Source organism: Cynocephalus volans, chromosome 1 (genome assembly GCF_027409185.1).
Source record: "Cynocephalus volans isolate mCynVol1 chromosome 1, mCynVol1.pri, whole genome shotgun sequence".
NCBI lineage: Eukaryota > Metazoa > Chordata > Mammalia > Dermoptera > Cynocephalidae > Cynocephalus > Cynocephalus volans.
Genome location: NC_084460.1, coordinates 183,383,624 through 183,399,195, shown reverse-complemented (window position 1 = coordinate 183,399,195; position 15,572 = coordinate 183,383,624). Strand labels below are relative to the sequence as shown.

At 44.1% G+C, this 15,572-nt stretch overlaps 1 pseudogene; it reads right to left on the bottom strand.

Annotated features, from left to right (window-relative positions):
* Nucleotides 1–11,754: 11,754 nt before the first annotated feature.
* On the bottom strand, nucleotides 11,755–12,582 carry LOC134365892 (gem-associated protein 2-like; annotated as a pseudogene).
* Between the last annotated feature and the right edge of the window lie 2,990 nt (nucleotides 12,583–15,572).

Here is a 15,572-nt window from a genome sequence, read left to right as displayed (position 1 = left end):
CCCTTGCTGTCCTTTTCTTGTTCAACTCCACCAACCACGTTTCTCGTGAGAGATCCTGCACTTCAGTTGAAATCTCGCTGTTGAACTAGGTTTGAAGCACATCTTTTAGGGCTGACATTCTGGCCTCACAGATAAAAGTCTTCCTCCTTTGTTGTAAGTAATAGTTTTTCCTGGGGGATTGGAAAATTCCTGGTGCTACAGTGAGGACACTGAGGCGCCTGGAGACTGGCTTATGCCAAGGTCACGTGGTGGCTTCCATGTGGAATTTAAATCTCTCGACTCCCAACCCAGCGCTGTCACACTCGGATGTCATTTGTCAGACAGCATACCCTCTTCAGAGAAAATGTGTCTTGTGGTTGGTCAAATGAATTTTGTTGAAAAAAGTATTTTAATGTCATTTTTTGTAGTTATCTAGAAAATTTAAAGGCCACACTGACTTTTCCATGAATTATTTTACCTATTTCTACCTGTACCTATCAACACAGAGACCAGGAAAAACCCACATCTCCTCATTTGTAAAGTAAGAGAGACAAGGTGAACACTAGGTTTTATGGATCAGTATGCAGAAACCATCGAAATACCAAACCAAGATGTAAATGGACATAATATCCTTAAGTGCCACATGTTATAATGAAAAGTAAATAGATTATCAATTAGATTTTAAAATATTTTTAATTACATAAATAATACAGAATATATTCTCCTTAATTAAAAAAACAAATATTACAGAAAAAGACTAAAGCCCACTGTGACCCCCACCACTCATCCTAAGCCCTCCTGTCCCACTCTAGAGACTATTTTGATTTGGGTGTACACACAGAGGCCTTTTAAAAATACATACCCATATATATATATTTCCCTCAAATTTACATAGCATTGCTTTTTGTGTTGTTTTATTGAACATAATTTATTTCACAAACTTGCTTTTAATGTAATCTATTTCACATCTTGGTTTTTCAGTCAACAGGCTGTCTTGGAGATTTCTCCATGTTCTTTTACATAGATGTGCCCTTTATTTTTTTCATTTGGGCTGTTTGCAGATTTGCTCCTAGTCTCCTGCCTAGACTTCCCAGGTGCATCTGAAATGTAAGCCCCTCCCCCTGTTTGAAATATCACCCTTTTTCTACCTGTTCATTCATCCTTCCTGGCCCTCTACCTCTGTGGGAGTTGATCATGCCCCCATGATCTTCTTAACCTACACTTGAATCGGTTATCACTGGGATTTCGCTGGATGTTTTTATTATCACATGGCCTTCCCTTAATTATATTTATTTGTTTCTACATCTGTCTCTTCTACCAGACCACCTCTGTGAACACGGGGACCACGTTAATGTTTATCAGTCTACCCTGCACCGTAGTGCTGTGCTTGGCATGTAGCAGGTGCTCTGTAAAAGTTAGTTGACCTGCCTGAGGTGGGGCCCCTTAGCTTATGGAAGGAATCTGCTTATAAGGTGAGGACAGAGAGAGGGCAGATTTGCTGCAGACCAGCCTGTGGCCGGGATGGCTGTGCCAGGGGAAATGCCCCCTCGGAGCCCCCAACATACTCTTTTTATCAGGGAGACTGGAGGCTGCTGCGTCGTTTGCACAGCGCAGCCTGTGGCTGAAACCGAATCTGGAAACCAGCTTCCCACAGTGCTTCTGCTACTGTTAAAAATAAACCAAACTCTCTCTAGGTGGGTTTGTTTTTTTTCTTTAAATAAAGAAAATATCCTACATCCCTCCCAATTGTGCCTTTGAGCTAAAATCTGAAGCAAAGACTTAATCTTTAACTGAAACGCAGGGCAAAGCACAAACCCATAATGGAAACGCTAACCTTTTTAATCCTCCTATCATAACCCACCTCCCCAGGAGTTGCCCACTCGGCATCTATTATTTGGGGTTTGTGAGAGGGGAACGCAGACTGTCAGCAGGAATGCTGATGTAAAAGCTAACATAGTATAAAAACTAAACAGCAGTCTATTGTTCTGCATAAAACACTTTCTTTCATTACATTTATTAAACATGTCAGACAGTGCCGATTTTTTTAGACTAACAAATATAAATAAGGAAAAAAAGATTTTGGGAAAATGTGTATATCTCATATTTCATATGTCAGATGATGGTTAGTTTTTAGACTAGCAAATACAAATAAGGGTTAAAAAAAAAGAAAATATTACAGGAAAACTTCTGTAGTGGCTCATTCCTTGGAACCTCACATAAGGTACTAAGGAAGACAGTGATTAAAAAGACACATATGATGGGATAAGAGTTTGATTTTTTCACCTGCAGGGGAGGTGTGTATGAGAGGAAGAGATGAGGCGAGCTATGTACTCTCTGTATGTGAGAAACCACCAGTGGACATGAGTATATTTTGGGGAAAGTTTTTTTAGATTTAAGAAAATGCTTTGTATAAAAAGATACAGCCTTTCAAACGTGATTAATATGTCCTGCCTGTAGCTTTCCACTTAAATTATTTGTAATTCTAGTGAGGAGGAAACGTTTCTTTCTAGCCAAAACAACCATCTGGATGAATACATATGAGTTTATAAGAGGCTGGAGTTACTAACAGGGTAAACTTGCGGGCAGGTGACCGCCCTCATTTGAGTTCTATGCTGAATGCTGTCAGCTGCAGCCTGGCCTGCGTTCTCCTTGGGCTTGGTGGATGGAGGGCCAAGCAAGGTTGCAGCTCACTCTGCAGCAGATTCTGCCTGTGGTAAAGATGGGGGAGAGGAGAAGCAGGTTCCAGAACCTTCCATCATTTCCAGAATCTTCTTCAGGTTCCAGAACCTTCTGCTGCCTCCAACATGTAGATTCCTTCACTGAGCAAAATCAATTTGCCAGCTGCCAGCCTGGAGCCCTGAGTGAATCACCCATCACAGGACAGGGACAGATAGAAGTCTCCAGGGACCCACATTCCTCAAGATCTACTGTCTTGGGAAGGGACCCAAACCCCATTTCTTAGATCTGCTCTCCTGTGAGAATGGGGTGGGAAGAGACCTGCAGCCCCACGGGAAGAGCAGAAGCTGGGAAGTAACTGGGTTGCCTTCTTTCTGAGAAGGGAAAGATTGGAACGTTCCAGAAAGAAGATTTTCCTAATACTTGGCTTCCCCAATGCACAGAGGTTAAGAGCTTGGAATCAGATTTGTGGATTTAAATCCTGCTCAGCCTGTGGGACCTAGACAGCTTCACTTTCCTCTACTAGGAAAATGATAGTGATAATAGGACTGGCCCCACAGGATGGCAGTAACAATAAATGACTTAATGCATGGACGCTTACCACACCGCCTGGCACATGTTAGAGGTCGAATAAATGTTAGTCGTAATTATTCATACCTTATTAATAATGTTATCACTATTACTTACTTATCTTTGACAGTAATTAAACAGACTGGATAGCTAAAAAAAACTTACCTCCAAGGCTGCGATCAAAGAGAGAAGTTGAAAAACAAGGGTGACTTTAGAGTGGGACAACACTGGGCCAAATGCTGGAGAGTAAAAACTAATGTCTTTAAAATTAAAACTCTAAAATGAACAAGAATTAACTGTGTTGGAGTCCATTTGGAAGATAAAATTGGACATTTTTGGAAGATAAAATTGTTTGCCCCTCAGCTCTATGTCAGAACTGGTGCTTGGAAAAGGGACATCAGGTGATATGGCCAAAACCAAGAGTGTCTGAGGACTCTTCCTATGTTTTAAGCAGCCAAAATGAGGTGTTTTTTCTTCTGAGCAACAGAAGAATAAGCCACAAGAATAACAAAGAAATTAAGAAATTAAGTTTAAATGTCCAAGTGAATGGCTTAATGGCTTAACACCTTTTCCTGCTAAGAGCGGTGACCTGTTGCCTTTCCTATTTTCTTCCTGGAGAGTTAAGGAATTACTCCCTGATAAGTCATTTATCTTTAGTGCAGGTACAACAAGGATATAACCACAGATCACCTGAAATGGGGAGTTCATGTCACATTATTTTCCATTGGTGAGTGATCGACAGGAAATGGGAAATGTCACCACGAGGCGGGATGGCCATCTGGTCGAAGCCTCCATATGAACACAGCAGCTGATCTGCGTGGATATATTAAAGCAACAAAGTCTGAAGCAGTTTCGCTTCTCCAGGGAACTTCAGTTCATGCATGGAAGAAAAGCAATAAGGACCAATTATTCTGGATTCGGCTACACAAGGCACATGAAAATTATCTCATGTAGGGTAATTCGAAAGCTAAGTATTTTTTAAAATAGCCATCAGTCACTCCCGGTAACACATTCAAATAAACCAATCAATCTCTAAGGAACTACCCATTAATCAAAAGATGGTGGTGAGATGCTGGCAATTTTTCATTATTCCACGTGCAATATTTTAAATCTGACATGCTGACAGAGTGGTCTGAATATGTGAAATTATCACGTCCAAGAGGAAGAACAGTGAAGTGTCACAGTGGTGACCATTCGTGTATGAACTATTTATCATAGATTCCCATGTTTTCCTTTTTAATGCGTTCGCTTCCTTCTTATTTGGGGAACATGGTATCTGTAGTTGAAAACGACAATATTGAGAGTCCTTACCACTGAACATGGCTGGAACTTTGGGGAGCCCAGAGCTTCTGTGGTGCCCAGAGCTGAGGTTTTGCCATCAACATCACAGTCTCGGCAGGCCGATGGATTGGACGCACCATACAGAGCAGCCTTCTGCGCTGATGAGATTTCTGACTTCAGTCATGAGATGGATTGGGCTATTTAGCAGGTGATGGCAAGGCCAGAAGGAAAGATTAATTATAATTAAACAGAAGTGAAATTTGTCTCAGGTATTACGGCCCCGGCCAACCTCACAAGTGTGAAGAGCCAGTAGCTGCCTGGTGGGACTTAAAGTTAATTTGAATGATCATAGCTTTTAAAAAAAGAGTAAAGTCCTTTGTCTGTTTTTATTTTTTCTACCTCAGTGAAACAAACATCCCCGTAAGTTCTACCGGACTTTTAGATCTCTGGAGTCAGTAGGATCCATAGTCTTTTCCAGGACCCAGCTTTGCCAGGGAGAAGGAACAGTGAGTAGTAAAAATAGAACTTAAAAGATTGTGGAGCCGGCATCCTGGGTTCTGTTCTGGTTCTCGTAGCTGTGTAGCGTTGGTCGTCTGTTCATCTCTCTGGGCTCAGCTTTATCATCTGTAAAATGGGAGTGTTGAGCCCTAGATCTGTGACCCATGGGCCAAACCTGGCCCACCTCCTGTTTTTGTAAATAAAGTTCTATCGAACAAAGCCATGCCCGTTCATTTACATATTGTCTGTGGCTGCTTTCTGGCTAGAATAGCAGAGTTGAGCAGTTGTGACAGAGACCATGTGGCCAGCAAAGTCAAAAATAGGAGGGTACTTCAAAGAGTCTGTGGAAAGATTTGTATTATCTTTTAATTCTCGTTTTCCACAAACTTTTTGAAGTGCCCTCGTACTGAAAAGTTTGTTGACCCCTAGACTACAAAATCCCCATCTAGATTCCTCCCAACCTTGAAATCTGTGATTCTGAGAAGGAAGCACTTGTGGCCATAGGGTACCTGAGTGAAGGGACAGCACTGGTGGAGAGTCATAAAGGGGAGGCAGACGAGCCGGAATAAACGCACCTTTTCTCCTCAGGGGGTTGCATCCCTCTGGTCCGGGGGCCGTGCTTTGGGTGCCCACAGTGGAAAGGTGGGGGGCCCAGCTCATAACCCTTTATCAGCGGCCGATTCCTGGTGTGGAACCAGTGACGCCTGTGGCTCCTCGGCACTGTCCCGAAAGCCAACATTCCCTCCTGAAGGACGGCAGTGCAGCTGCTGAAGTCAGGTCGCTGTGGGCGGTGCTTCATCAGGCAGAGCCTCGGGGGCACTCAGAGGGTGTCCCCTCGGGGTTCCCCATGTGTGGCCACCACACCCATGGCCTGTCCTTTCCAGCCTGTTGCTCAACAGCTCAGGAAGTCACCATTCCAAGCCTCTGCCACATTTTCCAAAATCCCCCTCTGTCCGGCCTTCCTTGTTCCTCCAGCCTCACACCTGGGTCCTCTGTCATCGCTGGCTTCCCCTGCCTTTGCTGGGGTGCTTCTCGCCATCCTCTGATCCTCCCAGCTGCCCCTCTCTGACCACGATGCTGTCCCCTGTCCCTGGACCCTTCTCTTTCTCCTCACCACCAGCTTCAATCTTCTTCATCCTGTAAAACTCAGCCTGGTGATCACCTCCTCCCTGAAGCTGCTGGTCCCTCGTGCCCCAAACTCCCCCATGCCTGTCAGCAGACTATGCACTTCCATTCTTGCTGCGTGCAGCCACACGTTCTTGCCGTCAGGGTCTCCGCCCTATACTCCCTCGAGGTCACAGGACTGGGCCTTGAGCAGGGAGTCAGTGTGTGATTACTGAGTGGTTTGGTCTACCCATTGTCCATGAGAGATCACTGACTGTATGTGTGGGTGTTGGCTGCATGAAGGTCCACAGAGCAGCTTCCATGGGCAGCAGGTGATGGAGAAGGCTCTGGAAGGGCCCAGAACTCCAGCAGCCAAGGATGGACTCAAGTGGAAAGTGCTTGCAAATGATATGGGAAAAGATGTGCGCCCAGGCCCTCACATCACCTGGTCCACAGTCCCAGCTGCTCCTGTGTCATGGCCTGGTGCAGAGGACGTTGGGTGAAACATCTCCATGTGGGTCCTTATGTCCCGTCCTCCCAGGTACCTGCAGCCCTGCTGGAAAGTGACCAGTACTGTCTGCATATGACACTGGAATACCAGGTGGCAGCATTTGCCCTAGTGGGCCCAGGTCCAACAGGTTCTGGGTACATGATCCTGCCTATCATGTGGCAACCTCATTGCCTGTTCCCCTAATTTCTGGGCTCATAGCAGGGTCATGGGGAGCAGAGACTCCATGTGGGCCTTGCTTAAAGGGAGGGGCCTAATTTCTCACCATAATTGACTTGTTTACCTCATGTAGGATAAAATTCAAGACAATATGCGTGTATTGAAACAACACAGTGTACCCCACAAGTATGTAAAGGTAAATGTTAAAATTAAAAAAAAAAAAATCCAAGGCAGATGAACATCGCCTGCAGCTTGCACTGCTGAGGGGGGATGGATATAAAAGAAGCTTTACTGTGATTGCAGAGGGAAGTCAGGTCCCAGTATTGAAGTCAGCTGTGTCCCCATTCTGCATTTGGACTGGTTCTCAGGGACAGGAGCAGGTGAGGAGGCAGAGCCATGATGCTACTGCTCCACGGTCCTCAGCTCATGCCCAGTGACCAGCAGGGTTGGAGCAGGCAGTCAAGTGAAGGGACATCCCTTACCACTTGTCATTTGGGATGATGCCTAATCTACTTTCTGCCTAAATTGGGAAATTTCCTAGATTACTTTTATAATAATTAAAGTTTAAGTCCGGAGTGCAATCCCTTGTTTGCAAAAGTTTGGGTGAACACAGATCATCTCAACAATTTAGCTTAAGCATGTTCCTCTCATCACACACATGCATACACACCCTGTTTATCTGTGTTCACATGGAAGTTGCAAGAAGCAATGGATGGGTGCTTTCTAAAACCTGGGAGAGCCAGGGGGATGTGCAGGAAACTGACCTATGATTTGAAGCCATCTATTTTCTGTACAAAGGCAATCAGGAGAAAATACACAGGAAGGGTGTCGGGATTGCGGCCCTGAGTCTGTGGGATTTCTGGGTGCACCCAGGCTCCTGTGCTTGCTCCCTGGGGCTAGCAGGGAAAGGAGGTGATGCATCCAGGACAGTGCTGGATGCCAGACAGACCTGGGGTGGGGGTCAGGGGATGGGCAGTGCTGAGTGCCTGGTCGGTCTCAGATTTGGCCTCTGCGGTGACAGGAACATCTGCCTGCCTCTGCATGCGGCATCTCTTCTCCCCCTTTCCTGTACTAAATTCCTCTGCTCCCAGAAAAGCCCACGGCCACAGCAAACACCGTGGATCTTGCTGGCCGATGCCAGGGCTTTGAAAACAAGGGTCCTCGCTCCTCATGACTTAGTCACCGAGGCAGACCTACTCTATTTGCTGGTCACCCAGCAGATGGTTAACATGGCATGGGAAGAGGTCATTTTGGGGTAAAAGCTACACTCCTCTCAAACTCACCTTGAGCGCAAAAAAAGGCCAAATCTGAGAAAGAGAGAAATGTCAATACCTGCCTTCAAATTAGAAATGGTTGTTTTTGATTTACATGCTGGACTCTGGGGACAGACGCATCTCCTGGCGCTGTGCTCGGTTACCCTCCCCCGTGCATCTGTGTCCTGTTCTCTGGCAGGCCCATATATCACGGGTCCTTGTGGGCAGCTCCGGAGGGCTGGGGCGGAGGGGACTCCAGGCTGCTGTGGTAGTTGGGGCTCTGCCGGGCTTTGGGTGGGAATGTTTGCAAACCCCCAGCCCATCCTGGGGAGCTCTCAGCATCTCCCGAAGTTAATAAGTGAGGACAAGGAAGAGCTTTTGCGCCAAGCCAGGATATACAATTTGGGTGTGAGTCACTCCCCGGTGGTTCTTGTTTGCTTTATTTCAAGACAGGCTCCGAGCCCAGCAGGGGTAATAACATGTATTTTCGCAGAAAGTGGGATCTGAATTTGGGGAAAGAAAGTCCAGACTGGCTGCGTGTGGGGTGTGGCTGCCTTGATTATATTGGACATGAAAAGAAGATGGATTTTATAATAAGCAATAAACTTCATATGATAACTTGATAGGGGTTTTTTAGCTGACATGTTGTCACCAATAGAAAATTCTAAAGACTAAGGGCATCACATCAGCGTCTGGCCCACTTGTATAAAACACTAAATATTCTGCAATGTGATTTTCAGTTGGGAAATCATGACAACGCTACCATTTTCCTTGAGAAGAGGAAGGAATGGATGGTAGACGCCTTCCTGAATCCTCATCCTGCTGTCCCCCGCCCCACCCCTGTTGGCTAGCTTTGGGGACCCAGCCCAGCATTCTCTCTGCCTCAGGGACAACTCCCCCTCTCTAGTCTTCATCCCAGCCCCAGCCCCAGCCCCAGCCCCAGCAGTAAGCACTAGCTTCAGGCCCCACTCTGTTGCTACCATGACATCCGCCCACGCAGACATACTTCCGTGTGGAATATTCTTTCCTTGGGAAAGAAAAAAAATTCAAAACCATCTACAGGACTCAATTTCAGGATTTTCTTGGAATGTTGTGAAAAATCTGTGTTTTTGCCATGGAAACATTCAGAAGTAGAGGTTGGATGGCTGTGGTTACAAGACGGTATGTCTGCAGCTGTATATCTCAACTAAATGGATATTCCGCTTAACTTCCTCTCCTGTGTATCGTGAGCCCAGGAAAAGAGGAAAACCACCTTTATAAAATGTTCCCAGTCACTCCCTACCTTTATTCTCTTCCCCATTCCTCTTTATTCTCCATTCCTCTTGAGTGGATGCCAGCAGGAGCCCTGGGACACCCTCATGCTTCTGCCAGGGCAGTCCTCCAGCCACTTCAGCATGGTAGCTCAAAGGCCAGGAGCCTGTTGGACGGCCTGGGGGCTTAAGAGGAAACTGATCTTTACAAAACAGCCTCCACTTTCAGATATCTTGTAGTCATAGCCAAGTTTTAATCTTTGATACTCAGTGCTTACACACACACACACACACACACACACACACACACACGGTGGATTTTTTTCTTCCTAAAATGACAGCTTTTCAAGAAAAATCTGACTTTCCCCCAAGCCACTGCCATTTCGGGCATCTGCTCTGCACAGCTCGGAAGCTGGAGCAGCTGCTCTGGCTGCAGTGTCCAAACTTGTATGAGATCCCCACGAAAGTCGCTCTGCAGAGCAGTGAGCCCACTCCACAGGGAGAGGCGGAAGGAGGGCAGTGTTTTGAGAGACACACTGGCGTTTCCCATAAGGAGCCTGAGGTCTGGTAAAAGTGGCTGTTTGCATTCTCTGCCCGGGCGCCACCGGAGTGCCTCTATGTGGAACCCGTGAGCACATGAGTGGATGAAGGGTAGAGCTGGACTGGCCTTGGACAGAGATTCTTTTACTTGGGATCATTGTGGCTTTTGGCGGATTGTTTAGAAGCATGGAGTCTCCATCTGTCATGGGTTGAACTGTGTCCTTCCAAAGGGTATGTTCAAGTCTGAACCGCATGTGTGTGAATGTGGCCTTACTTGCTAGCAAGTTCTTTGCAGATGTAATCATGTCAAAATGAGGTCATGCTGGAGTAGCGTGAGCCCTAATCCATTCACTGGTGCCCTTATAAAAAGAGGGAAATTTGGACACACAGAGACACAGAGGGAAGAGGCCATGTGAAGACAGAGGCAGAGACTAGAATGATGCAGATACCAGCCAAAGGATGCTGAGGAGCGCTGGCAGCCCGCAGCAGCTGGAAGGGGCAAGGAAGGGTCCTTCTCTAGAGCCTTCAGAGGGCACATAGCCCTGCCAGTGTCTTGATTTCAGACTCCCAGGGTTCAAAACTGAGAAAGAATAAATTTCTGCTGTTTTGAGCCATCCAGTTTGTGGCAATTTGTTACAGCAGCCCTAGAAAACTAAAACACCATCTTGGACATCTGTGGTTCTTGCATCTGGACGACTCTGTGCATGGTGAACTCTCTGTGAATACCAAGCTGAGTCATGGGAGTCACAAAGAAACTCTCTGACCGACGGCAGTCTCCCTTCCTGGAGGCAAGAAAGAAGACCGGACTGGACAATAGGTTTTATTGCAATAAAGAATGAGATGAGGAAATGAGGACAGATGTAACAAGAGATTTCCACAGTTTTCTTCCTGTCCTACTGTAGGGTTTACATCTTTACAATGAGAACTTAATGCAGTTACTCTGTGTGGTTTAAAAGTAATACAAGAAAGAGTCTTTAAAAAAATTAGCTACATCCAGCTAAAAGCGGGGTGTGTAACCAATGTGGATATCTTCCTGTTCAGCGGCTGAAATGGGTGAGGTTCTCATGGCATGAGATTTGAAAGATCAGAATCCGGACTCAGGACTTGCCTCTTACTAGACTTGGGTGGGAAACCAGAGAAGCTTATGGCTTTTACTGATACTGATTGGGAGAGAAATAGAAGAGAAAAGGAAAAGAAAAATGGGTTTTGCTAGTGAGGAGGTTGTACTGGTGGGAGTTATGACCTCTTCCTGTGAGAAGGACACCCACAGGTCCTAATTCATACCCTATAATAGGGCTTCTTGGAACTGGCCTGACATACACATTAATTGTGTACCTGACTGTCGTCTGTAAATTTTGGTAAATCGGGACAGAGACTGTATCTTACCTTGCATTACCCCCCAACCACATCTAACAAACATGTCGCTGGAGTTCAACACATACTTGTTCAATTAAACTCTACCTGTGTTGAATTAAAGTCCTAGGTGCAGGAGTGTGAAAGTTTTTGCTTTTTTTTTTTTTTATCATTTGATGAGATAAAATTCGCAAATTCATCTCATTTTTGAAATTTTCAATTTTTTTTAGTAATGAAAACACATTTTAAATAAAAATTGTCCATGTGAATAGGTAAATAAACAATAAAATAGTACCCAGGACCTCCATAAAATTTCATCATTCAGTTTCTATAAATGCTGCTTCACCACTAAATGGCACTCAATTTGTTTTAAATGCATGTGATTATAGAAAACTGTTCAAATTTTTCATCAAAAACCAGGTGGGATTTCCCATAGATATTTCAGACATCTAACTCAATATAATCTATGTTCTGAATATCAACATGAGTTGCACAGGTTAAGATGAGGACCCTTCACATAGTGTTGGAAGATGTGGTGCTGTCTGTATTGAATTAGCATTGCACTTCTTCAGACTTCGGCTCCCTTCATCAGAAATATCATCTGTCCTTGAGAGATCAGTTACATCAAGATGGCCCATCAGCTAAATCACGTTGGTCAAAATACCTGCTAACCAAACAGGTTAATAAATTCAAAGCAGGAACCCTCTCATCATCTTTGCTGTCCACTAAGAGCCACACTTCAGAGCACCTTTTTGCAAGCTGCCGAATCAGTGAATGAGCCTCAGGTAACAAAGGTTTTTCAAGACAAGCCAACAAAGCAAAAACCCATCTTCCCAATTCTGGAGTAAAGTCTCTTTCTCCAAACCAATTATTCAGGTATTCCAAAACACTAGTTACTGTTGCCTGATTCATTCTGCTAACAATACTAAGCAAGGGGGGGGGGGGATCCCAATTTGTACATAATCAATTCCAGGACTTTCACTGGTAGCTGGTCCAATAGCCCCTTCAGCACATAACCTTTCACCCAGACAGACTTTTTTCCAGCCTTCTTCATCTTCAGATTTTGGCATAATCACATTACTGTCCAACTGTTGTGATTTCCAGTGACTTCTATGTGTGTTCACACTCTGTCGAGTAGTTGAAAACTGTGCTACTTGTTGCTGTTGCCGCTGAAGTGTCGGGGAATAACCTTCAGGGGCAGGTTGGCATCCTGAAAGAGACACATTCACACTTTGCTTCCTTTTCAATTTCTTTCGGTCAATTTGAGCTACCACAACATCTGGATATCGAGCTGCTTCGAACCTTCCGTCAAGTCGCAGGGCTCTACCGGCAACAGCCGGGGCATTAACTCTCCCACTGCAGACTCCACTGGTACCCACGCCACGGCTTTCAATCCAGCCAGCCCTGCCATGAAATCTTCAAAATTTTGCAATTTGAAAAGGAGGTAGAATTTGCTAAGCACAGGAATACGGAGACTACAAACCACTTTCAGACCAGAAACTGAAAAATTTGGGTAATTATATTAGTCAGGGTTCTCCAGAGTAACAGGATCAACAGGATGTGTGTGTGTGTGTGTGTGTGTGTGTGTGTGTGTGTGTGTGAATATATATATGTGTATATATATATAGAGAGAGATTTACTTGAAGGAATTGGCTCATGTGGTTGTGGAGGCCTGGTGAGTTCAAAATCTGACAGGGTAGGCAGCGGGCAGGAGACTGAGGGAAGAGTTGTGATGTGAGTCTGAGGGCCGTCTACTGGTAGAATTCCTTCTTGCTCAGGGAAGTCAGTCTTTTATACTAGTTAGGCTTTCAAGTGATTGGACGAGGCCCACCCACATTAGAGAGGGCCATCTGCTTAACTTCACATCCACTGGTTTAAATGTTAATCTCATCCAAAATACACCTTCACAGAAACATCCAAAAGAATGTTTGACCAAATATCTGAGTACCACGGCCCAGCCAAGTCAATACATAAAATTAACTGCAATAATTCTCCTGACCACAGTTTCTCAATGGTTACACCACTGTCTTTTGGGACAGAACAATTCTGCACTGTCCAGGGCTGTTCCTAACATTGTTCAATGTTTAACATCCGTAGCCCTTGCCCACTAAATACCCATGGTGATCTGGTCATTGCAACAACAAAACTGTGCCCACACATTTCCCAACAGCCCCTCAGGAGCTGGTTCTATGCCAGCTGGAGAACCATCGATCTGGGTTGTCTGAGTCTGTGGTATCAAAACGTTGCCATCAAGATGAATGGCAGGATTCTCAGGTCATGATATTCAGACATTACGTGGATACAGCCATTGTCCAATCCAGGAGTTGGCAAACTTTTTCTGTAAAGGGCCAGATAGTAAATATTTTAGGCTTTGGGACTCTATGGTCTCTGTCGGGGCTACTCGACTTTGCAACAATAGAATGGAAACAGCCACAGATAATACATAAAAGAATGAATGTGGCTGTATTCCACTAAAACTTTATTTTGTGGACACTGAAATTTTAATTTTGTATAATTTTCACATGTCATGAATTATTATTCTTCTTTTGATCTTTTTCTCACCATTTAAAATTTTATGACTTTTCTGAGCTGATGGGTGATCAGAATTTAACTCCATGTTTCATCCCTCACGAACTCACTGTGTACGCAGCTAAGAATGGAGCAAAAGTTCAATAAGTGTCAGCTGAATTGAACCACATGGGAATTGAACAAACGCAGTGCTTTTCAAACTTGTTTTTTTATTATCAGCAGAAGCTTTTTGGAATTTAAATCTGATAGAAACCCCAATATTTGAAACAAATGTAGCATTTTAATCGTAAAATTTTATTTTACAAATTCAATTTTATAGTATTTGTATTTTTAGATGAATACAAAAATTGAAGGAAAGTTCTAGAAGACTGTGTCAAGATGTTCTTTGATTAAACTGATCCAGATGTTTGAAGGAGGAGAGAAAGGAAAGTTTCTGTGGTGAAGCAGAACTATTGATAATATCTAATGGTAGTTTATACTCTTACTCATAAATATAAAAGTCAGACAAGGTGCATCAAAAATTTACAATAAATGACAAATATAATGCCATGATTAGGCATGTCACAAGCTGTTTTTATGTAACTGGCTCTTCTGGCTATGGCAAGAGTATATTATAGCTCTGCTCCCACAATTTTATGTGAGTGGATAAAAGCAAGTCTGAATTTTTAAAAAATTAATGCAGGAAATTAAAAACTTCCTAACCACCGGCATATTTGCAATAAATGCAAACTCCTGGGTGGAAATGCTGGAAGAAGCTTGATTCCCAGGTGGGCACAAATAGAATGTAAAACAGAAGCCCAGTTTAACACACAGGTGGTCTCTGATGTACTAACAGTCAGTGCATTTTTGATTATCTGAGTGTTTGTGCTGTTTTTATTACAGTTTTTTAACAGTTAGAAAATTTAATTTTTTTAAATTGTGGGAAAATATCCACAACATAAAATTTACCATTTTAACCATTTTTAATTGTATAATTTGGTAGCGTTAAGTGCATTCACATCGTTACACAATCATTACCACTGTCCACCTCCAGAACTTTTTCATCATACCAAATAGAAACTCATTAAACAGTAACTCATTGCTCCTTCTCCATGGTCCCTAGTAACCACCATTCTACTTTCTGTCTCTGTGAATTTACCTATTCTAGGTCCCGCACATAAGTGGAATCATACCAGATATGCCCTTCTGTATCTGGCTGATTTCCTGTAGCACAATGTCGTCAGGGCTCACCCCCATTGCAGCATGTGTCAGACTTCATTACTTCTTAAGGTGGAACAATATCACATCACATGGATATGCCACATTTTGTTTACCCATTCATCCATGGATGGATACGTGGGTTGTTTCACCTTTGGGCCACTGTGAATAATGCTGCTGTGAACATGGGTGCACGAACACCTGTTGAGTCCCTGCTTTCAGTTCTTTGGGCATATGTCTAGGAGTGGAATTGCTGGGTCCTATGGTAGTTCCGTTCCTAATTTTCTGAGGAATCTCCACACTGTTTCCCACAGCGGCTGCACCATTTTACATTCCCACCAATAATGCAAAGCGTTCTAATTTCTCCACATTCTTGCCAACGCTTGTTTTCTAGAGGTTTTTGTTTTGTTTTGATTTTGATAAAGACCATCCTAAGGGGTATGAAATGGGAAACATTTTAAATGCGATTTGAATTGAGCATTTGTGGCCCTGAAGCACTTTCAGGTCGCTCTGAGTCACTGTGGATTTCAGAGTTCTGTAGAGCACGGTGTGAAAGCCCTGGGCTGGGTATTTTATCCTTTCTTGGGGTTTGCATTGTAAGAATAGGCCTTTCTTGACTTTATTCCAAGAAGTGAGCATGGTGATTGATTTCAAGCTGGCCGAGAGACCAGTGAA